At 36.1% G+C, this 25,258-nt stretch overlaps 1 protein-coding gene across 6 annotated transcripts in view; it reads right to left on the minus strand.

The window, feature by feature from the left end:
- The window catches only part of LOC141431134 (potassium channel subfamily K member 18-like), a 358,912-nt gene that overhangs the window by 171,798 nt on the left and 161,856 nt on the right, over positions 1-25,258 (minus strand). For 3 of the 6 annotated variants that reach the window (XM_074092152.1, XM_074092148.1, XM_074092150.1), the window contains one exon: positions 22,202-22,239. The exons of the other annotated variants lie outside the window; for them this stretch is intronic. The gene's annotated coding sequence lies outside the window, so the exon portion shown is untranslated. The remainder of the gene's footprint in view (positions 1-22,201; positions 22,240-25,258) is intronic. 6 annotated transcript variants of the gene reach the window in all.

Genomic DNA, 25,258 nt, shown 5'->3' on the forward strand with positions numbered 1-25,258 from the left:
GGTTTTTCTGTGCATCTATATTTCAGTTTGTATTTTCGATATAGGGCGTCAAATGTCAACTTCCTAGGTCCGAAATAGGGTCAGGTTAAATTTAAGGTCGCTGCATTGGAGGATGTTTTTAAGGTTCTGGACAGGAAAGGACGAGGCATTAACATTAATGGCGAGTACTTCACTCACCTTTGATTCGCTGACAATATTGCAGTCATGGCTGAGACTATGGAGGACCAGTACTACATATGCTCGCTGACCTCAGTAGAATTTCCGACCGAGTTGGCCTGAAAATGAACATGGACAAGATGAAAGACATGTCTAAAGTCCATGTTGTGCCAGCTCCCGTAATAGTCAGAGGCTCTGCGCTCGAAGTTGTTGATGACTATGTATACCTACCTGGGATAAACGATCCAGTTACGTAGGTCCAACTTCGAGAAAGAGATCACTCGTCGAATCCGACTCGGCTGGGCAGCGTTCGGGAAGCTTCGCAGTATCTTTTCGTCCAAATTACCGCAGTGTTTCAAGTCAAAAGTGTTTGACCAGTACGTGTGTGTTGCCAGTAATAACATACGGATCTGAGACGTGAGCGTTAGCGATGGGCCTCACGAGGAAGCTCAAAGTCACTCAGAGGGCTATGGAGAGGGCTATACTCGGGGTTTCTCTGCAGGATAGAATCAGAAATGATGATATCCGCAGTAGAGCTAAGGTTACCGACATAGCCCGAAGAATTGCGAAATAGAAGTGACAGTGGGTGGAGCACATTGCTCGCAGGACTGATGGCCGATGAGGTCAAAAAGTTCTCGAATGGCGTCCGCGGACCGGGAGACGAGCTGTCGGTAGGCCTCCAACAAGATGGAGCGACGACCTGGTTAAAATCGCGGGATCACGGTGGATGCGGAAAGCACAAGACCGGCTAGCAGTGGACGTCTTTCGGCTGACATGATGATGATGATGATGATGATGATGAATCTTAGGGGTGTCCAGATTGTGATAAAGAAAAAAAACATTCAATTAGTGTTATATTGTCATACATTTTACAATACCTTGTCCACAGTCGGAATGGAAACGAAACAATCAATTAACAGCTGTCAAAATCTTAATCTGAACTAGTCAGTTAGGCCGACTGGCTGCAATCTGAAACTACCAATTCGCAGCCACTTACAATTTTCCAGCACCAATCATCGTAGTTTAAACTCTAGCTCCATGATGCAGTGCAGTGTTTGCAATGACTCATTAGGTCGACTTACGTAATTATGTTTTCGAATAATGGATGCATTTGGAATTGGTAAATGTGTTCACAAAATGTTCGGAAAGTAACGTATTGTTCGCAATGTTCTGTCTACAGTAACATAATGTTACATTGATATATACAATACAATTAGGATCAACAAGTTGTGAATAACTATCACATTACTATAAGCTTTTGATTTTGTGACATCAAACGTAGATGATGTTACATATTTAAATGAAACTTCATGACATGCGGGTAGTTTACAGTAAAGAAGAGGCAACAATTTTGGCTTCAACCATCCCATTCTCGTTGCGGTTTAGACGAAATAATCAAACTTCGATTTAAATAAAAGCCACATATTTGTCATAAAAAAAATCCTGCTTGCTTAATAGTTATTTATTAGTGTGTGTGCACGAATACAATCTATTTTAGATACGGTTTAACTCAGATATCGCTGAAGAACGAGACTTCAACAGAATTTATTAAAAAAACTAAATGCAGGCGTCAGGTGGATTGGACCGCCAAATAATAGGCAGGAGATTCGGGTTTAATTGGATTTCAAGCTGTGCTAGACGTCTGCAGAATCTTAAAATTTGCTTTTTAATTTTTAAAACTAAGAGTAATAGTAAAAAGCAGATAATGAATAAAGTAGGTATAAAATTTTATAAAAAAGGATGAATATGATGCTAAATATTTGACAGTTCGGAAGAAAGTTGCAGCCTTTTTCTTTCTTACCGTTTAATGTTGAACTGTAAAGTTCTTTCGTTTAAAATGCATTAAATGAACTTCTGTTTAATTGTTTTGTTTTAATCGAAGAAGAAAATTTCTGCTCATTGTTTCTGTTTCAAAAACCACTGAAGAATATTTCTGTGTAGGTACTTATCTAAAGACTCAAGTAGACTACGACATTTTATACCGTACACTCAGTGTATACACGCGTAACACTTGCGATTATACAGAGACACTTCGTGTATACACGCGTGACACTCGACTATCGTGTAAAGTGTCGTAGTATAAACATAGCATAAAGATGAAAGGCAGAATCGAAAAGTTTTTAAAGGCACCCTTAATAGTCGAAGTATTCGATTTCAATCAATCCGGAATCCGGTGTAGATAACTCAGTGTTGAAATATAACACTTAATTGGTTGTTAAAAGTTTCTTCCGTTATAAAATAGCTTTGATTTTGTGAGCTGTCATCATTAATCTGATAGTTGGAAGGTATCGTTAGGGAATTTCGGAGATTTTCATTACAACGAATAATAATTATTCCTTAAATCATAATTCAGTTGTCCCTACAACGTACAAAGAGTAAAGTAATTGAAGTTCATAGCTGTGCCATTTGATTTGTGTGACATAATTTTGATTAAAGAAAAGTGCTAATTGGATTATTTTTGATGTACCGTATTTTATCACCAGATTATTATACAGTTATTGAACATGCCAAATTTCAGCTCAATCGGATACCAGAAAGTGGGTGAAATATCGATTGCAATATGTCAGAATATACAAAGATACATATGTACATACATACATACACGCGTACATACATACATACCTACATAGGTTGCCTGGAAGATATCACTGAAGCGATAAGGCCGCCTATTGCTTACATTGGAAAATCTCTATATACCTGTATTTTCTGTACTACTTACCATGCGTATGTGTTGGTGCTCAATAAAGAGTCATATTGTATATTGTATTGCATAATACAGTCATGTGAAGTTAAATAAAAGCTTTTAAAATATCTCAATAACCGTAGATTTTTTCTAAAAAAGTGAAATGATTTGAACAAAGAACGTTATACAGTTCATCAAGCTGATTTGAATGATTCCATTTCCAACTGAGGGAAACAAAAATGAAATGAAATCAAGTGTTCAAATGAATAACGGCTTCCGCTTGATGAGTGGGGGTGGGAGTTGACAACAGGGGGTTGATTATATAAAATCACATTTTCACTTTTCATGCTCGTAAAATTTGTGTTTATGCCAGATCTAGGCGACATAAAATGACTTTTTATGTTTTAGTGCATAAAGTAAAATCTTCATCTAAGACCAAGGTAATCAATAATTCAGGTGTCAACAGCCACAAACAATAATAGAATGTACAACAAGAGCATAAAACGAGCCATTTTAACCGAGGCGTTCATATAGCCACCCGAGCCAGTACGGCGAGGGTGGATAGTCACGTCGATGGGGAAAATGGGTTTAATGCTTGAGTTTTACACTCTGCTTTTCACTTCGATTGAGTGGAAATTAAATAGCAACAGTGGAAACAATTGTTCACTTGCTAGGTACTTATTATTTAGAATATACATTACGATGAGCATAAATTGCTTAGCAACTGTGTTAAAGTAATTAAAATTCATCCCGTGAGGTACTTGTTATTGAGTAGTAGCACCTTTGGTCAAATGTTGTCTTCATCATCAGTTCCACTTCACCAAATGATGATTTTCAAAAGCAAATGCACGAGTTAGTACTAAATATATCCAAATTACTATAGATGTCCATACAATATTTGAAGGGTTCCCTCGATTTCCTTCGGATCCAACCATCAGATCCTGATTTGGTGCATGCTTATGGGACCTAATTGAAAGTATTCCTAAACGAACGTTTTTTTTAAATGGCTCATAAATGATGGAGTTCTGAGGTAACAAACATAAAAAAATGCAACCGAATTCATAACCTCCACCTTATTTTTAAAGTCGGTTAATAACGTAACTCATTCAAAGGAGCGGCCACACCGCTGCTTAAAAAACGGTGACAGTACGGAATCGCAGTGACGCATCGTATGCGCACCGTTTTTATCGCATGCTCTCCACACCGCTGCTTAAAATACGGAATCGCAGTGACGTGCCATAAACGTCAGGATTTTACCGAACAAAAGTCGTGACACGGCACGTCACTGCGATTCCGCACCGTTTGCGTATTTTAAGCAGCGGCGTAGAAAGCATGCAAAAACAACGGTGCGTATACGATGCGTCACTGCGATTCCGTACCGTCACCGTTTTTTAAACAGCGGTGTGGCCGCTCCTTACTACAATATTATAATTGATTGACACTTCAGGTGCCGTCGTATTCCCATTGTGATCCGATTTAAACAAAAAAAAATTGAAAAAAATTGATAGGCTGGTATTTAGTGTTAAGTTTTTTTTTATTCTACTGGATGGCAAACGAGCAAGTGGGTCTCCTGATGGTAAGAGATCACCACCGCCCATGAACATCTGCAACACCAGGGGTATTGCAGACGCGTTGCCAACCTAGAGGCCCAAGATGGGATACCTCACGTGCCAGTAATTTCACCGGCTGTCTTACTGTCCATGCTGAAACACAACAGTGCAAGCACTGCTGCTTCACGGCAGGATTAGCGAGCAAGATGGTGGTAGCAATCCGGGCGGACCTTGTATAAGTGTTAAGTACTTTGGAAAGCACTTCTCATCCTGATGTTCCCACGAAATCTCGAACGTCTGTTATATCCAAAAATCTTAACCGACACGACTTACACTCCGTGAGCTCTTTAAAAAACCTTCGGTTTTTAGAAGCATTCTTCGGGTGTAGACGATGACACGCGATCGTGATATGCGGTTCTGTTCTGTTATCAACTTGCAAAACTTTTCAAAGTTACCGTAAAAAGTTATGTAAAGAATAACCATCAGTACAAAATAAACCTTACTGTAATAATATTACGCTTCTTTATCTTTTTCTAATTTTAACACAATATGACTTTTTGTCATGATACTAAAAAAAAAAATCAGAATTTTCGAATTCTTCCATCGTTAATTTAAATAGAGAACACGCCGCCTTAACACACTACTTTTATTTGGAAGTATATAGAGCTGCTTCGATAATTTAGTATGTACCTTGGTACAATCCCGAAATTTCAATTTAAAGGTCTACCCGCTACTCCGTATCCTACCATGACCGTAACAGAAACGTGTCAGACAAAAATATATTTTTTGTATTGAAAAGTATGAGACTATGCCCACTAGCACGTTTTTTGACCAACCATCGCCGTCGCGTGCCATGCACGGAGCGTCAAAAACGGTGCCGATATGACTTTATGACACGCCACTGACATCACACTTATTACTCTTGCGAGCGAGGTTGTGAGTGAGTTCTAGTAAATCCTACAACATTGTGACTGTGAAAGTTTGTGAGTTTGTGGGTATGTGCTTGTGTATATGTGTATGTATCTTTGTTACCTACAGTTGTATTATGTAGATATCTGGATATCTGGAATAACAATAGTACTTTTTATCCTGACATTGTCACGTTGCCGGGATGAAAACTTGAAATCTTCAGATTTCCTTCCGCTAGGTTCAGTTGAGAGTTATGAAGTTTAGCACGGTTATTTTTAATGTAACATCGATAGAAACCACGATGTAATATTTATGATTAATTATCATGTGAATTTAATGAAATCCTGGACTTTCGATACAACTGCCAGATCTAATGGATTACGCGTGCGAAGCTACGGGTACAGTGTAGTAAATATGGAAATACATCAAAATATTGGCCGATCCTTACTGTCCACAGTGTCCACTTCCTCATCCAAATTAGTACGGTATAGTTGTCGATAGCCAGCCGTTTCAAATAGCGCACATCCGTCCGCTGTGACCTAACCCGACTCGCATTTACTAACTTAGGTTCTATCGAAAACAAGCTTTTACCCGCGAGTTTGCCCACATGCAACAATAAAGAATAAGTAGTTGTTTGACATTGATTACAAGCTCATTCTGGTATCAGTTCAAATCATCATTCTAGTCATAATGACGATAGAATTACTGTGTAGCTATCTCAGACTGACGGACTAATGGTACAGAATGATAAAAATTAAATGTACATAAAAATATTCGTCATTCGAGTTTCAACGACAGATAGCTAAAATTAAAATCCCAGAATTTCAATTCAACTTCTAGACCAAATAGTTCAGGCGACCAAAGCCGCGAGTAAAAGCTAGTATCATAAAACACACACACAAGCATCACGCCTGTTTTCCCAAATGGGATAGGCAGAGCACACGAAAAGTTACCGCTTCCACTTTTAGCAATTTTAGGTTTTAAGTTTGACAAAAACGGTAAAATATTTAGTGACAGGTTGCTAGCCTGTCGCCTACGGTATACCTTAACCTATATATCCTCAGCCGCCTCTTACGACATCCACGGAAGAAGTGGAGAGGTGTAATTCTAACCCACACGGATAAATAAATCATAAAACATTAGTAAACAAAAATGAACTAAGTATTTACACGAACTCGACTAACCATACCTCACAAATAGGATTACTTTCCACAAACTGTACGTATCAATAAAACCAAAGGCTTCCCCGCTCCCAAACTTTAACTACTCGACACGCCGCAACAATTTTGATTTAAACTCCCACCAAACTCCGAACATTCATCCAACTAATAAACTTAGTATTAATAACGTTAGCGGGGAAAAAACCAGTTTTTCTCGTTTTCCCTCTTGTGTCACAAACAAGTGTGGCTGTAGCCGCAATTTAAATTATTAAATTAAAATGTCCTTTTCACGTTGCAATGAGGTTTGTCGGGTAGTGGATTTTTAAATCGTAAGCTTGACTGTAGGTATTTTGTGTTCTTAACATTTTATTTGTTGAACGTTGCCTTTGCGTTTATATCTTTTATTTTTATTAAGACGTAAACATATCATCATCATCATTAACAGTCATCGCACGTCCACTGTTGGACATTGACTTCCAGTGGCTTTAGTTGGAAGCTGCCTGCATCCACCGTGAACTCACGTCTTTAACCTGATCATCCGTCCATCTCGTTAGTGGACGTCCTATGCTGCACATGCGACGTGCCGATCCGCGGTCTCCATTCGTAATAAAGTTACTTAATGTTAAACTCATTTAAAATTGCCATGTATATTTATTTGCCACCGTGCTATAATCTTAATTCATTGTCAAGCAACACAATCGATAAAGTTACTTAAAATAAACAATTATTATACGTAACGAACCTAATGCTCAGTAATAAGTCACATTTTCACGCACACCTTTTACACACAAATCCCGAAGATATTCTGCAAAGTTCTTGAATAAATAAAAGCTTTTCATGCACAAGTCACAATAAAAGACAAGCAGAAAACAAAAACACAGCGTGTTTATTAAAGTCGGGTAAAGAAAAAACGGTCTTTTGATCGCATATCCAAACAGGAAGTTTTGTGTGTTCCACAGTTATTTGTGAGTTACGAATAGATTAAGTTGTCAGTGGCAGCTTGCTTTATAACGGCGCTGCAATCAGCCGTGAACATATCGTGCGATTTTAGTTCTAATATGACGGAGATCTGTCGTTCCGCCAAATTTAATAACGCAGATATTTGTTTCGCAGACAACTATTAAAAGATCTTTTTTTGCCGAGTAACGTTTGGTATAATTTCTTTACGCTTATTATTTGTTTCACCGAGCAGTCAGTTCTTTAGAGATCATGAATTTATGATGATATGATGATATTTTGCTGTAATATATTTTTCCCTGCAAGAAATTGTCATTGTTATGTGTAGTTTAATTTATATATAAATCTATCTGAACATATTGTACGCCCAAAACGGGTAACTGTTGATACTTTGTACTACATGTAGACTTTGTACACTCCTCACAGTTTATGCAATAAATATTTGTATTTCTATTCTATTTCTAGCCAGTAGGAAAAATAGTAATATGCAGAGTTACGTTTAGATCGATATTATGGTTATTATTTACTGAATATTATGCAAAAATTTTGTCAAGATAGGAACAACAACTCTTTACGACAAATTAAAGATCAGTTTCGAAATACATAATTTTTCTTAGCTCAGATCGTAAATCGTAGCATTAACCTACAAAAAAAATATAAACAAAGGTAGAAAGGAAAACCCACGTACAATTTTACTACTTCTCTCAAACAGTCATTTTATTACTGAATTTGATTCAATCAGTAAGTAGTATATAAAGCAGTAGCTATAAAATTCACCGTATAAAAGGTTGGATCGGTTTATTTCTTAGGAAAATGTATGAACCTGGTTCAATTGTTTCCGAAGCGGCTGCCGGGTAGTAAAACTATGGTAGATTCCCGATAACCGCCACTGAGAAAATAACTAGCTAGTGTTTCCAAACTGGCGTTCACACACGGTCCGCATAGTTCACGGTGGAAAACTATAAATAAAAGTATGCTTGCGTGCGTGCGTGCGTGCGTGCGTGCGTGCGTGTGTGTGTGTGTGTGTGTGTGTGTGTGTGTGTGTGTGTTTTTAACATTTTTTTAAGTACTTATTTTTTTCTAATATGTATTTCAATTGTGTTCGTGTTGTAGAGTAATGTTGCAGCTAGAGATTTTTTTATGGAAATGATGTTGCTACAATAGAGTAAAACGATAATTAGGGGAAATAATTATTCTCTTTCAAATACCTACACATAGGTAATTTTTTTTTGTTGTAGGTACATAATTAACCTGTAGCTTGTACCACTTTAGAGGCGTGAATCATTATTTAAACTACAACTTCGGTGGCAAATTACAGATATCTAATGCTAAAAAATCTGAGTTAATTCATTTACAGAAAGAGACAGATAGACGACAAAAGTATAATAACTATTTCACCGTATTTTCTGCGGAATCCTACAAATTGTAGCAATAAGGTCATATTTGGCTTATATTTCCTTTAAAGTGACTACTTGAGATGGTGGTAAATATTCATGGGCCATTTCCCATCAGATGACCCGCTTGCTCGTTTACCTTCCATAATATTAAAAATAAATGTTCCCAGAATTCGTGCAAAAACTTACAACTCGCACGGTACCCTAACAAAACTGTCTGTGTGTCTCACAACCAAGTTATAAACATGGTAACGGGGAGTAACCACTGGAAATTGCACCGTTCTATCCCTGCACCAGGATAGCCGGATTTAGCTGCAGCCGGGAAGAAATTTACAGTAACTACTGGTAAAACAATACTTTGCGATCTTCTTAACATTGATTTATGTGGGAACCATGTGCTCGGAATTGAGAATGTTCGGGAGTGTTCGCGAACTGTTGGCTTAGATGTTGTTATTGTAATACAACTTTATTTATTTCCTTTAATATAAGACTGGAAACTGTGAAGGATCTGTTTTTATTTTCAAATTAATTGTTGCTTATCAGGTCGATCCACAGGCGTTATAAAATATTGTATACTAGCCGCTACCCGTGACTCCGTTCGCGTACAATTCGGTTATTTCTATCCCGCTGAAACTATGCAATTTACCGAGATAAAAAGTTCCATACGGTGCCACAGACAAACACACAGACAGATAGACACACATAGCGGTCAAACTTATAACACCCCTCTTTTTGCGTCGGGGGTTAAAACTGTATAAGTAGTATCGAAACTTTAACAATGAACGAGAATGTTGAAGTACCTAATTATAGATAAGTATACTAATATTTTGATGTAATGAATCAAAATGGCGGACTTTTTTAAGCTTTTCAAACTACTTCTTATAGTTCTTATTGTTACGTCACTTATTTGAAGACTCAATTAACTAGTTATTTATTTCAAAGCAAATTAAAATCTTACTTAACAGTTCTGGCAGTAAGGGCTAAAATAAAATGTGTGGTTTACAACTGTTTCTTGGAATTATCCTAATACTATAACTCTCTATAATTTACTATAATAATTATAGTCAAAAATGACTTTTCAGCCGTCTGTAAATAACAAACATGTCATTGTGTCATAAAATACTTATAATTTATTTATTCACATTATCATCATCACTTGCAAAACAGGCGATGTTTTATCAGCTGCTACCTCATATTGCTATCCAATATTTAGGTATTCACAAGAAACTAGATATTGCCTCATTTGTGCATCCGAGACGGTTTGCTCCCACGTGTATTATGTAGTATTAAGTTTGGAATGAACATCTAATATTATACGTTGCGTGTAGAGTACCTAGACTCGTGTCAAAGAGGCAGATAATGTAGATTTAATAAAAATAACTGGTATTACAGAGGTTTTTTACGTAAATTAGCGTAATTATTCGTGCGCTCAACGTGCCCTTCTCTCGGTCAGTACGTACGAACAAAAAAAGATTGTCATCGCGCTGCTCTCGCGCGAACAACTCATATGAAAAACTATCTTGATGTTACGTATGTTAGTGCTTTACAGTACAATACAGTACAATGACTTTTTACTAACCGACTTCAAAAAAGGAGGACGTTATCAATTCGGTTGTATTTTTTTATGTTTGTTACCTCAGAACTCCGTCATTTATGAACCGATTCTAATCGTCTAGGAATGCCTTCAATTAGGTCCCATAAGCACCAAATCAGGATCTGATGATTGGATCTTATGAAAATCGGGGGAACTCTTCAAATATTGTAGGGAAACCTATGTTTAATTGGAAAAAGGTTGCCTGGAAGAGATCACTCTTAAGCGATAAGGCCGCCTATTGCTTACCTTGTAATTTTCTCTCTGTTGCTGTTTTCTGTATCGCTTACTATTTCTGGTATACAATAAAGAGTCTTTGTTTTGTACTGTATAATATTTAGTAGTCACTCGTGTATTTGCTCTTGAAAATCATCATTTTTGGTAAAGTGGAATTGATGATGAAGACCACAGTTGACCATCGGAGTGACTACCTACTCAATAACAAGTATTTCACGGGTTGAATTTCAATTACTTTAACACAATTGCTAAGCATTTATGCACCTCGTAATACATATGGTAAAATGGAACAGGTGGTGAAGCACCAGGACTCCTCAATAATGAACGTATCTGCATCGGAAAAAGCAATCGTTCGTAAAAAGTGACGAGCAGTTTACATTAAACTATTGTATCTTAGATTATTTACACTAAAAATTGTGAAAAAAAAATATAACAAAGAATTGAACTGACTACAAAAAACCATGAAAATAATTTTCTACCAGTCTGAAGTCGGTGCCTCAGCACGAGCCAGCAGGAGTGATTGAAGCCCAATATAAAGTGCGTAAGTGACGTAGACGACTATGGTCCACTCCTGCTGGCTCGTGCTGAGGCACCCACTTCAGACTGATAGAAAATTATTTTCATGATTTTTTGTAGTCGGTTCAATTTTTTGAACACCAATAGGTACATAGTAAGCAGTACAGAAAACACAGGTATATGGTATATACTGATTTTCCTAGGTAATAGGCAGCCTCATTGGCTTCACAGCAATCCCTTTCAAGCAACCTATACAATTAGACAGAATAGCAAAGATTATATTTTAGCAAGTGAGTAAGCCCAAAGTAATATAAAATATACATAAAACTAACCTAAGATTGGTTTTGGAGTCTTTTTGTATTTTTTATTTCAACTCCACTGATATATTAAATCAGTGTTCAACTCCAAATTTTTGTTACTTTTACGGTCAACCCGTAAAATTCATATCGAAAAACCAGAAAAAGAGACCAGCGCTTGGAATCGAACCCAGGTCTTCAGCATTCCGTGCTACATGCTATACCGCTACACCACCACTGGACAGTAGTACAGACACGAATTTCTCCTATGCACCACATATCTCAGCTTGTTTGTTTCTTATTTAGTCACTTAGGCACTATTTTTACTTTTACCATACAAATATTTGATGCTTAATAATTAGTAATAGTAATTATTAACGGATAATGTATATTTAAAGAACATTATATTCATCTTTATGGATGAAGGAATTCAGGGGTAATTTTGCCATCCATATTCAATAGGGAAGTTTACTGCAATTTTATGCCGTCAGGGTGCAGCACTCGCACATGCCATATGTTTATGGTTTATGTTTTTTGAGTATCTTAAATGTCCGTAGGATGCCGTAAAATCATATTATTTCAATTATTTTTTTGGAAATATAGCTCTATCGTTACTGTCGATGTAAATAACCTTTATTTTGTTACTAATCAATATGTCACGATTTATATAGGTATTAATACTCTTTGGTCATGATCCATCATGGCGACAAAATATAAAGAGAACTGACGTTATCATGGCGGTTTGTTTACGTTATGTGCTAGTGTCGCCCCCTGCGCAGAACTTTGCCTAATATGCCCTATTCAAACATTATCCTTTCATAGCAAAGTATGGTTTCAATTAACATTTAAAGAGCAGCTTCGCAATGGCACGGTAACTAACCGTCAAAGCTAAACATGCTATTATTATATTCATTGCCCCCATTCAGTTGGACTTCAATAGATGTCGCTACAGCGATTGTAAAATAACAGCAAGTGCTATCGCGTTATATTACGTTATTTTTATTTTAGATCGTGAATAAAATGATTGTCATGTCCAACTGGAATCTTGCTTAGAAAGTATGTTTTCATGTTGGTTTTTTATTTTATTTTTTCATTTAATTTAATCTTAAGATTTACACAAGTTGTAACTTGTAAGTGTGCTTATGGTTTAATTTAAACAAACTGAGTATAAACAAACATGATAGATATAATTGCATTGATTGATTTAACAACTATACATAAAATAGCATTCATGAATTTAACAGTTAAAAATGATTGATTGATGATTTCAATTTCTCAATTTAACTTAAATGTGTTTCGACTACAAACCTACCTAAGTATAAGGGTTAGGAGTGTTTAGTGTTCTGTCTCGTGGTCTCTACTTTTGGAAAATTAGGAGCTTATACTTAATATACAGTAACTACATCTATCGTGGTGTATATGTTGTAGCTTATCTGCATCAGTGCGTCTAAGAATGAAAACGGTATGTTCACATTCGATCGATACAATCCAGATAAACCTGGCATAATCTCCAATAGAGTTTGGAACCTAGGACTTATCATGGTTACAATGGATGATACCACACGCCACTATTGGCGTATGCAAACGATCAAAATTCGTGACTAGTAGTTGGAAATGTCGTGGTGCAGTTGGTATACGATGCCTATCCAATTTATTAAAAGTGTAAACAAACCGATTTCATCAAAATTCTTGTATATACACTCACTGGATCGAATCAATAACACATTTATCTATAATTGGTGTCTTTTAACTAGATGTCTAATCACTTTTTTCACCATAATTCACTTGATTTCAATATTTATTTCTCATTTGAAAAATCTTCGTCAAAATCTGACGTTATTTCTTGATTGAAACATGTGTATAATATGTAGTAGCATAGACTAGCGTAGAGATGGTGGAAAATTTGATATTTTAAAAATCGATTCAAGCGCAGATGAATAAGCGATTTTTATTTCATCATCATCATGTCAGCCGAAAGACGTCCACTGCTGGACATAGGCCTCCCCCAAGGCTCTCCACTCAGACCGGTCTTGTGTTTTTCGCATCCACCGCGATCCCGCGATCTTAACCAGGTCGTCGCTCCATCTTGTTTGAGGCCTACCGACAGCTCGTCTCCCGGTCCGCGGACGCCATTCGAGAACCTTTTGACCCCACCGGCCATCAGCCCTGCGAGCAATGTTGCCCCCAATTGCCACTTCAGTTTCGCAATTCTTCGGGCTATGTCGGTAACCTTAGTTCTACTGTGGATACCTATCATCATTTCTGATTCTATCCCGCAGAAAAACCCCGATTGTAGCCCTCTCCAACCCTTTGAGTGACTTTGAGCTTCCTCATGAGGCCCATCGTTAGCGCCCACGTCTCAGATCCGTATGTCATCACTGGCAACACACACTGGTCAAAGGCTTTTGACTTCAAACACTGCGGTAATTTGGATGAAACGAGTGATCTCTTTCTCGATTTTTATTTACTTTCCTTAAAATTAAAAAGATAGTTATTGCTTTTATAATTAAATAAACAGTCTTTGGAATGAAATCAAGTATTGTAAATAATAAAATAGACAAAAATACGTTGATCTATTCAATTAATAACTTAATCAACTTACTGAACAGATTAATTATTTTGCAATAGTTTTTAGGTTTTCATATCGTTGAATGTCTGTGGTCGGATAAATGGCGTCTTTGTTTACACTTTTCATAAATTGGATCGAAATACAATATAGCACGCTTGGGCATAGCTACTTATATACAGCTAGAAGATGTGGGTTAAATCCCGTCCGGCATAAAAGTGTACGAATTGTTAGAGTCATTTTTGAAAAGTCGCAAGCAGACAGTTGAGGTAGTGATGTCGAACGGAGAAAAAATCAGGTCTAAGCCGGGTGACGTCACTATAGGTATTCCACAGGGATCCTCACTCGGAAATACACTTTTTTTAGCTTTTATAAATGACCTGCCTAGTGTTATCACTGACGGTCTCACTGTGCTCTTCGCTGATGATACTACTGTTGTAGTGAGCGCCACCACTTATGAGCAGCTAAACGACAAGATAAATAAAGTGTGTGGGCAGCTGCAGCAGTGGTTCTCAGCGAACGGGCTCATCATGAACCTAACCAAGTCGAACATCATGCTGTTCTCGGGTAGGGGTATCGTGTCACCGCCATCGATTGGTGGACCCATACCGCTATGCCAGCAGTGCAGGTTTCTGGGCTTCACACTAGATCCAAATTTGAATTGGAAGAATCACGTTGACTCCCTATGTGGCAGGTTAAGCAGTGCGGCCTATGCTTTGCGCAAATTAAAGCCCATTCTGGCAGATGGTGCACTAAAGCAAGCATACTTTGCGTATTTCCACTCGTTGCTTTCGTATGGTACCATACTATGGGGAAACTCCACGGACTGTGAGCGCGTAATGGTTCTGCAGAAGCGGGCAGTGCGGGTTATTGCCGGTATCAACCAAAGGCAGTCGTGCAAAAAAATTTCACAGAACTTGGTATCATGACCCTATCTTCGTTGTATTTGTTTCAAGTTATTATGTATACGCGCACAAACATATCTAACTTCAGTCGAATGGGCGTAGCTGGTAAGATCACTCGCAGCACGGGTCGCTCACAGTCCCTCATAGAATGGCATTAGCGGGAAAAAACCCGCGCGTTATCGGCCCCAAATACTATGAACACCTACCCTCACACCTAAAAAGCGAAAAGAACGATGAAACGTTTAGCCGTCGACTAAAAGACCTTTTGTTGGAAAAAGCGTTTTATTCCGTAAATGAATTTATGAATCTGACATTTTAATTTTATTGTTTAAATTGTTATTATTATTTCTTGTTTTTATTTTATTGTTTTTACATTGACATTTAAATTGTTACTCAATTATTGCTTAATCTTGACATATCCTTGACATTTATTCTTTATAAATATACATTTCAATGTGTTTTCAGTCTGACGATCCCTTGAGGAGAACCAGTCTAATTTTAATTGTTTACATTCACATGACATGCTTAGAATTTTATTTTTTATAATTATTACTAATCATATTACCTTTGACGATTTCAATACAAATTCTTATAACTGACATTTATGTAAATTATAATGTAATGATGTATTGAATGAATAAATAAACTAAACTAAACTAACATACCCTTAAGTCTAACGTACACTTGCAGGCTTTTTAATCTAGGTTTAAGTGGTCTTAAGTCTTGTCAGATCCATACAAGAACTGTCAGTTTAAGCCTTAAATCGAGATTGAAAAAAGCCTACAAGACGTCCTTAGTGACTAATCTGTTCTAAGTTGCGTTAACCTAGTTCATTTCCGTTCTGTGAAAGTAGCAATACATTCATAGTAATAGTTAACTAGAGCGAGTAGGGGAATGTAAACATCATTAGCAAACAAACAGAATAAGTAACATTGTTCTCACAGTCGTTCATTAACCGGGGCATTAAGAGTGTCTTTTGTTCGTAGAATATTCAAAGATAGTAGTTTTTTTTTTCCATTGAATATGTGTTTCATTTTTATTATTTTGTCACCCTATTATGAGATAGATGGACAGACAGACAGCTAAATCTTAATAATAAGTAAGTAAAGTTCTTTGGTACATTTTGGCCAATACTTTTTTAATTATACACATTGATAAATTTTAATTAGGGTAGGCAAATTAAATTAATAAGTTTGTCTGTCCATGTCGGTAACCATTCGAAATGACCTCACACGTATATTTCAGGTTTTTCTCACTCACTCAGGATATTCATAGATTTCTACAAATTTGTTCGGAAACCTCGGTACGCTAGTCCGGCTCGTACTTGCCCGGTTTTTTTAATTATGGTATTATCAAATTATTGTGTGCAATAAATTTAAACCTAAACGTTTATAAATTTCTACACTCACTTCTGCTTTGTGGGTTTAGCTTAAATAAACTTTAACTTGAACTTCTTATAATTCTTTGATTTTCTCCAATAAAGGGCAAAATAATAAACATTCAATATTGCTAGTCGTGTTGATAAGGGTTAGCCAAAACACAAACATGAACATTAATAACATAACCCGCTAAGAAAAACATTCTCTCCGCTATTAGAAATTATATTATCGGATTAAAACGAGCGTAAAAAGCTTTAATTTACGAACTTTATAATCTTAAGTCAACCGAGGCTTTAGCGCTAGGATTTTCTTAATAAAGTCAGTATAGCTAAGTTGAGTCTTTTCCCAACATAATGCAATTTCAATAATAGAGTTCTTAGTGAAAAATGCAGTGACTTTATTTTCAAGAGGCAAACTTTGTGCATATTGCATAGCGCTTTACAGACGATTTGCCGTTAAACTGAGTATCTTGGCTAATAAATACACTTCCTGTGTTTTCTATAAACATCATCATCTTATCATGACATTGGCAAGATGGTATCTGCTGGAACTTAAAGATTTTCACGACAGTCGGTTTTGTGCTCTCTGCATCGGTTCGGTTCGGTTTTATAAGTAACTAAGTAATCGTTTCGCCCACTAGGGAGAGGTCCTCTTTCCAACTTCAGCGCAATGAAAAAGATGAAAGTAATGCTGACGATGTTTCTATACCAACATAGATCATCTCATCACTCATTTCTCAGTTAATTTCATGTTACAAGATGATTTCGGTGTATGCAAACATTGCAACGGCAGCAATTCCATTCAACGGTCGATGTCTATTTCGAGTAATATGATTACAGTTTCTGATATGGCATTAGATTACAAAACACTGTTTTGCGCACCTCTATCGCACACTATACACTAATAATCCCACTGCACTCCACCTCAATCGCAAACGTGGAATCGTCGAGTACTCCACAAATACCAATTCCAATGATAAATTAAAACTCGCCGCTTGTCGATATTTTTCCCTATCAAACTTCTGTAGATCCCGCTCCGTTTCGTTTCATCTAGAAACTTGGTCATACTTTTCATTCCAGCCACCTGAAACGGCGGCGAACTTTTCTAATTTTCCAATAGCGATATACATAGCGATATCTTGATGGCGGAAACGTGTCGATAATTAAAGCCCCGGAGCGGAATACTTTTAGGAGTTTTTAATATTCCCGATTTATGACAAGGCAATAGCTTTTTATAAGCTTTTATTTGACTTGCATTCACCTACTATAATGATCATAATAATCATTTATTGTGTGTACAAACAAAAAACACAAACAAACACAAAAGAACACAAACACAAAAAAGTAAAGCTGATGACTCTTTTTGGTGGTTAATGTGACTATTGACTATCGAAATAATTAATATCGTATCACTAATCTTACATGATTTAATAATAGTGTATAAGTATCTTAACATTTTTAAATATTATTTTTTGGTGCTCACTTAGTTTTTCGTAGTCAGTTTTTGATGGTAATTTTATTTTTTGTTATTACATATAACTCGGTTACTTACATCTTTGTCTCACCGCAGGGCAGAGGCTTTTTTTCTTCACCTCCAACCAGAGCTATATTCGGCCACTCGCTTTGTTCCGCGTCCAGATCATTTCGTCAACCTCCACCTCGGCCTGCCTTGCCGTCGGTGGCCGCCATGCGGTGCCCAACCCACGTTGTGGCTGTGTGCGCCCACCTTTGTGGGTGCATCCAGCAAAATTTCCTGCCCAGTCCCATTTAAGCTTAGCGATCGCTCTTCCAACTTACTTACACTGTATTTTTTGTTGTTAATATATATTCAACGTCTGTTTTAAAGGTATTCAAAGGCGTGATTATAAACTACCCCAATAATCGCATTACTGTTTACTGAAGCAGCTTGAATTTGAGCGTCAAGGTAAACTTTGGGCCCCTGAAATTGTTGAAAGGCCAACTTTTAAAGTTTTAAGAATATTCAAGGAGCAAGAAAGCGCTCGTAACGAATTTTTATGAAGTTACTCCTTGAATAACGCGATTATAGGCAAACTCCTTAATATTACCCGTTTTTGAATTAAAAACACCCTTTAACTGGTAAGAGGTAAGTTAGTCTGTTTTGTGTTAGTACAAGAGAGAGTTTCAAATTCAAAGTTTCAATTTTATGTCTCTCAGATTTTAAATATTTTTTCGCTTGACGTAGAATTTTTTTCTTTTAATCTTGGTATTTCACTGAGTACAAAATACATTTTAATACAAACTTCCTTGCTGATAATATTGCAGGTGGAAACTCATCTAAATAACATAAATATTTATAACAAATTTTAAGTTAATCTGATCACTAGAAATGGTCGAAAAATGGTTTACACATTTTAAAGACAACTTACATTGATACGAACATTGCAAGTTACAAAAAAGCAAATGCCGAAACCTGTCGCAAAAAGAACTATTATCTTTCTTCCAAAATAAACTTTCAGTGCTAAAATAACATACCCAACAAACTAGGATAATCTGTTCTTCCGGATATACTGGTATAGTAAGAATTATAAAACAAAACAAATAACGTTATTTTTTCTCAATCCCCACAGGAGAATGACGTGAATCTTCCTGTTCTTATATCAGATAAAATATTTTGGGGGACAAAATCCATATTAAATAAAAACATGCTTTGAATCAACAGGGGGTTTATTTCGCTCTGCAAAATAATTATAACGTTACATTTTTTGTGACGCATTTATTAGATCAGAAAGTGCCTGCAATGTACGTTGTACGTTTGAGCCCGAGACCTCCAGCTTCATTTCAGTGCCACTAAGAACTTAGCTACCTACGAGTAAATCGGTCAACAAAGTATTAATAATCTAGAGGCACTTTAATGCCCCAAAAAATCAAGCACGAAACAAACTGACGTACCATCTTTTCTCGAACCAATTAGGCGTAATTTCACGCCTCTCTTGCAGTACTGGGATATACTAATATGTATAATAATACTAAATACATTTTATTTCAGATATTTTTTTACAATCATGTATATTTTGGTTATGGTGGAAAGCTGAAATTCAGTTCATTTGAAAAGTTAACGGTGCTAGTACGAACCTTCAAATTTCTACATGATAGCTCAATTTTTTACAATACATAAGGTTGCAAAGTTACGGAAATTTGATACTGACTGACTGACTGACTAAGAATCATCAAAAGTGAACTAGTACTTCCACAATATTTAGGGATCTGAAATATCGGAATACAAGAATGAGATATCGCGGTGCTTTTATTTAATGTATCTGACTTGCTTAGGAAGTCCATCTAATGGTAGTTATTGCCTAGTTTGAAATAGACACTATTTAGAATGGCCGAATATTTTTTGTAAAACAACACGTGGTAAAATGCTCAGTGGCTGTCAGATACTCATGCATCAAGCTAGATTATGTCACCTGTGAATTTTGAACAAGGGCAATTACTATGGAATATGATATATCGATCGCTAAGGGTTAGAGTAAGACCGCAGGTGTCAAACTTGTTTTTCAATCTTATGCAATTTGTTAAACTGTAGAATTTTTTTATTCCAAGTTTCTGAAAACGGGTGATGAATGTCGTTCATTTTTTCTGTACTTTATAAATATAAAGTTTGGTTTGCAGATTTACTGCCTTTATGTGACATAAAAAACGATTTCATTTGATTTCTTTTACCATCCGAATCCTAAAACTACCTTATAATTTATTAATTAAAAGAGAGCTTTATTTTACCACGTTCAATACTAAAACTGCGATAGATCTCTCACAAAGTACATTTTTCCGTCTCACTTCCACTAGGCTAAGTCTGTTCTGCAGTGATGATATTTTACTACCATAAAAGATTCAAGGAAAAATGCATTATAATAAACGAAATAAAAAAGAACACATTTCAAAGTTTAAAAACAAAACTGAATGTAATAAAAACAAATTTAAAATGAAAATTTTATTAATTATATAAATTATTCTTTTTTTATTTTTTGGTATTTTGTATTTTCTTTTTTTATTGTATAATTGTTGTTTTTTAATGTTATTTATTATTATTTTATTAATTTAGATTTTTGTCTTTTTCTTTAATTATTAATTTAAGTTTTAATTAACTATTATTATAGGTATGTGTGTTTTTTAGACAGAATTAAACAACGATTTATTTATGTAAGTATTTGAATTTAGTTATTTATTTTTAAAGTTAATTAAAATACAAATGAATATTTAAATGAAAATATAAACCAACTTTCGCGTATATTTCTTGTCTTATCCAAAGTATACTATTATGCTCACAGTATATTCTATCAATCAAAACTTTTACGGCAGCCGTACACTTTATACCTAAAGTTTGTCCATAAGCAAACGCTAGTGTGGCTCTGTGGTCATCAAATTTTTATTTCCCGCTATCCCTGGTTTTTGCCAGTCATTCGACAGGCGGGCAGAAAAAATGTAGGGTTCCGTAGCACATGAGACGCCCTGTATGTTAGGATTTTTGTTATATTGTTTAGGTACTTAATAAAGTAAACTGCGTTTGTGTAAAAAAAAGGATGAAATGAGGGCTACGAAAAAAATAAGTTATTTTATAAAAAAAATAGTACTTACCTACAAAGTTTTTCCCAAATTTTCAAATCAATCTGATGAAAAAATTATTTACATACATAGGTTTTCAAAGATTTCAAGTTAAATAAAAGCCTACAATAATTTATAGGTAGAAAACATTAGTTTTTTCATCAATAATTATTGCACTAAATCGTTTCAACACAAAATGAATATAATTCAAGAACAAAAATTGTATATTACTTACTTAGTTTATTATTTTTGTGATTTATTATATTACTAGCAACTCCGTCCACGTAGAACTATGCAAATTTTCCTGGATAAAAACATTATCCTACGTCTTTCCTCGAGACTCAAATTATGTGTATGCCGAATTTCATTAAGTAAATCAGTTTAGCGGTTTAGACATGATGAGGTAACAAACAAACAAACAAACAGACTTACAGACTTTATAATATTAGTGGGATGATGTGTAGTATTGGAATTTTTCGTTTAAATTTATTAATGTCTGTGATCTTTTGGGAATTAGTAAAAGAATAACACAATATCAATCAAAACTTGTGCTAATCTTTAAATCAAGCAATTGCATGTCTTGCACCAAAACACCGAAAAATCTCTTTTAAAATAATGCCTTTCTATATTTCTACGGATTCCTGCCAAATGGTCATGGCAGGTTTTTGTAGTGACTGTCATAAAGCTGAAACGGCCGGCGGACGTGTCATTGCTATTTTCATTAGTATTATACCTTTGCTGACTCATTGATGTATCATTTGGAGAAAAAGTAAATGTTGACACAAAAAAGGCTAACAGACTATTAAGTATTTGGAAGCAAGACAGATTCCGTTTTTTATTGAGATTCTATTGAGATATAAATTTTAAGAAAAACTGCAATAATATACTTAAACTCAGTTTAATTACTTCACTTTACCATTCATTACCAATAGAGTAGAAAGATGTCAAGATTAGTTAAATTAACGCTGTCTTGTCTTACCAATTATGGTAAAATTTATGTGATAGTAAGGAAATATTAATGACGTCTCTGTTTGTTTCATCGGACTCCACAGAGACGGCATACTTAACATTTATCCTACTACTCCGTCCGTGCAGAATTCGTTTATCGCTATCCCGCGGGGACTATGCAATTTTCCCGGATAAAATAGTTTTTATCCGGGAAAATTGCATAATTGCGAATTCTGCTTCCGATGTCCTTCTCCGGGACCTATACTATCTGTAAACCGAATTTCATCTGAATCGGTTCAGTGGTTTGGACGTGATGAAGTAACAAACAAACAAACATACTTACAAACTTTCGCATTTGTAATATTAGTGAGATAGAAATTTATTTTTCGTACCTTGGTTCACAACGGAACGGTTAGGCAATTAACTGTGCCTGCAACAAAAAAAAAAAAAAAAACAATTTAAGCACTTATCTAATCAAAGGTGCTAGTATTAAATATGTACATCGATTTCTCAATTTAATTTAAGTGTTATTTTTATGCGTTTTGTGTACGATAAAGAGTTATGCAATATAATACATACATACATACATTCACGCCTTTATCCCTAAAAGGGGTAGGCAGAGCACGTGAAACTTGTGTTCCAGTACCACTTTTAGCATAAATGTGGGTATAAAACATGGACAAAATGTGATATCGCAGTGACAGGTTGCTAGCCCATCGCCCACAACACACTTCAACCCTGTTCCCTTAGTCGACTCTTACGACACCCACAGGAAGAAAGGGGGTGGTGCTATTCTTACCCGGCACCACACGGGTTAATATAAATATAATACAATCACACTAAAATAATAACGTAAATATTTTTTTAATTGCAACATCTTGAAGCCCTTCCACACGACGTTTTTTTTACGCCCTGACAACGCGCGTTTTTGATGCGCGCGTCCTCTGCGCGTTTTCATCGCACTTTGGCAAATTTTACACGTTTTTTGTTGCAAATGAAACGGTAAGCGCGCGTTTGTATGCGTTTGTATCGATATCAAGGATCTTGAGTAGATAAGGTTAAAACGTGCCGGCTTCCTTGCGTTTGCTGAGCGTTCGATTTGCGTTTGTATTGAGAAAACCACTTGAAATCTGTTTATCCGTTTAAGAGCTACAACGCCTCAGACAGAGAAACAGATAGCAGACATTGGCGTAAAACTTATAATGTCCTTATACTTAAACAGAATATTTTATAAGAGGGTCATCACTATCATCATCATCCCACCTTATATAAGTCCCACTTCTGGGCACAGGCCTCCTCTCAGAATGAGAAGGCTTGGGCCGTAGTTCCCACGCGGGCACAGTGCGGATCGGGAACTTCACACACACACCAATGAATTGCTTCGCAGGTTTGTGCAGGTTTCCTCACTATGTTTTCTTTCACCGTATTAGCTGGTAGTAAATCTATACTATCCTACTTAATAATATTGCTGTGTCTTGTGTAGTGTTGTCTATTGTTGTGTTGTGAATAAATGTATTCCTTTCTTTCTTTCTTTAAATTTCAAATGTAATTTCGCACATTAATTTCAAAAACTCAAAGGTGCAAGCCGGGGTTTAAACCCACGATCATTTGCTTGAGAGGTGATAGGTCAAACGACTAGGCCACCACGGCTTCATAAGAGGTTCAGTGTGTTCTTTTTGCGGCAAAAACAGGGCTGTATCAGCGCAATAGCGACCTAAAAGCTGATTAAGTACCCCAAAAACAAGCAATGCATCACTCGTTACTTATCAAAAGAACAGTTGTTGCTTCCTTGATCCTGCCGGGGTCATTAAGTCTGCGTCACGTGACACAGCCTGATAGATGCGACCCGCCGGAGCAGAGAAAGGCATAGAGAAGTATTTTAAAATAAGATAGAAGAGTGTGAGATGGTTATGTTGATGATGCTGTTGAAATGGATGGAAAAGGCAGGTAGTTGATACATTGAAATTCTTTTATCAAACGAAAAGTGGGAAATGGGTGAAAAATATCTACCTACTATTACGATTAAAAGATATAGATAAGTACTACATGTGATGTGGACCAAGAGATAAATCGGTCATTTTTCATAATGCCCGGGCATGAGATATCAATTTCATAAAAACTATTAAATTAATTACATTGCCCAGGCATTATACATAATGTCAATCCCCTATTGGGCAAAGTAATAAAAAACATGTCTCATTACTATTTTTTTATGTTTACGTAAAATTGAATGAGTCTATAAACATCTATCAAAATCTGTAAAGTAAGTTATCTTAATGGTAGAATTTAATTTGGTCACAGTTGAACCTAACACGCTCCTCCTCTCTGCTGCGTTCGTCGTCGCACCTAACTTTCCGATTGAATAAACCAGACTTCAGCTATCCAAGAATCAGATATTGACCATGTAGCAATATTCATAATGCCCGGAAAATGTGATAGATAATGAGATTTAGATAATAATTATCACTTTGCCCAGTATAGCTTGTCATTATTCATAATGCCTTTATTAATCACTTTGTCCATAACACATACATGATTCGTGCACGGTAGAAGTAGGTATCTACTAAAATGCTCATTAAAATTTTAAAAATATTCGTTGCGGAAAATACGAGAAATTTTAGGGCTGTATTCAAAACTTATCCAAAACCAAATTCCACTCAGACTTATTTAGAGTAAAAAAACGAAAACAGAAAAAACAAAACAATCTGCTGTAGAAAATTATAAATTACACATCCGACAGACAACACACTTTTAACATCACAAAGGGCTCTTTGGCCCGGGGCTGCCCGCAAAAGCGATAACTTTTTCCCACGTTTTGCCACTCCGTCCCTCCTTTCTCCGTGCCTACGCCCTACTTTGTCACAATTTGATGGATGTTCACGAAGGGGGGATACTGCCGTCGCACTGATATGGATGTGTCAAATCGCTCCTCAGTCCTGATATTTATTAGCTGAAGCCGTAATTCCTTGCGCTTTCCCTTCAATATCAATCATTTTATCTATGGAGACAACGAATTTATTACGCTAAATGTCCGTAGCTAAAAAGACACGGTCGTTATCGGACTTTCCCGGGAAAATTTCGCGTTTTCTTTACGATACCCAGAAGCGTCGTTCCTCTTTTCTTTATTGACGTTATTATGAGTGCGACGCAATAATGCGGTCGCCAAGGCTCTGTGTGAAAACGACAAGTACCTATCAGTAATGTACTTAGAATCTCTTTTTGTTCCCTATGTATTGAATGACAGATGGAAATGAGTTGTAATTTAGCTTAACCCTATTATTGAAAATAGACACCCTGTAGCTTGTTGTATCACGCTTTTATAAGTAGATAATAAACTCATAAAATAAATGTTCCTGAGAGGCACAGAATAAGAAACCAAAAGCCGCGTTACATATAAGATCTTCGTATCGTGACAAATGTGTCCAGAATCATATTATTTTGTTTGAAAT

This window comes from Choristoneura fumiferana, chromosome 9 (assembly GCF_025370935.1).
Source record: "Choristoneura fumiferana chromosome 9, NRCan_CFum_1, whole genome shotgun sequence".
NCBI classification, from domain to species: Eukaryota; Metazoa; Arthropoda; class Insecta; order Lepidoptera; family Tortricidae; genus Choristoneura; species Choristoneura fumiferana.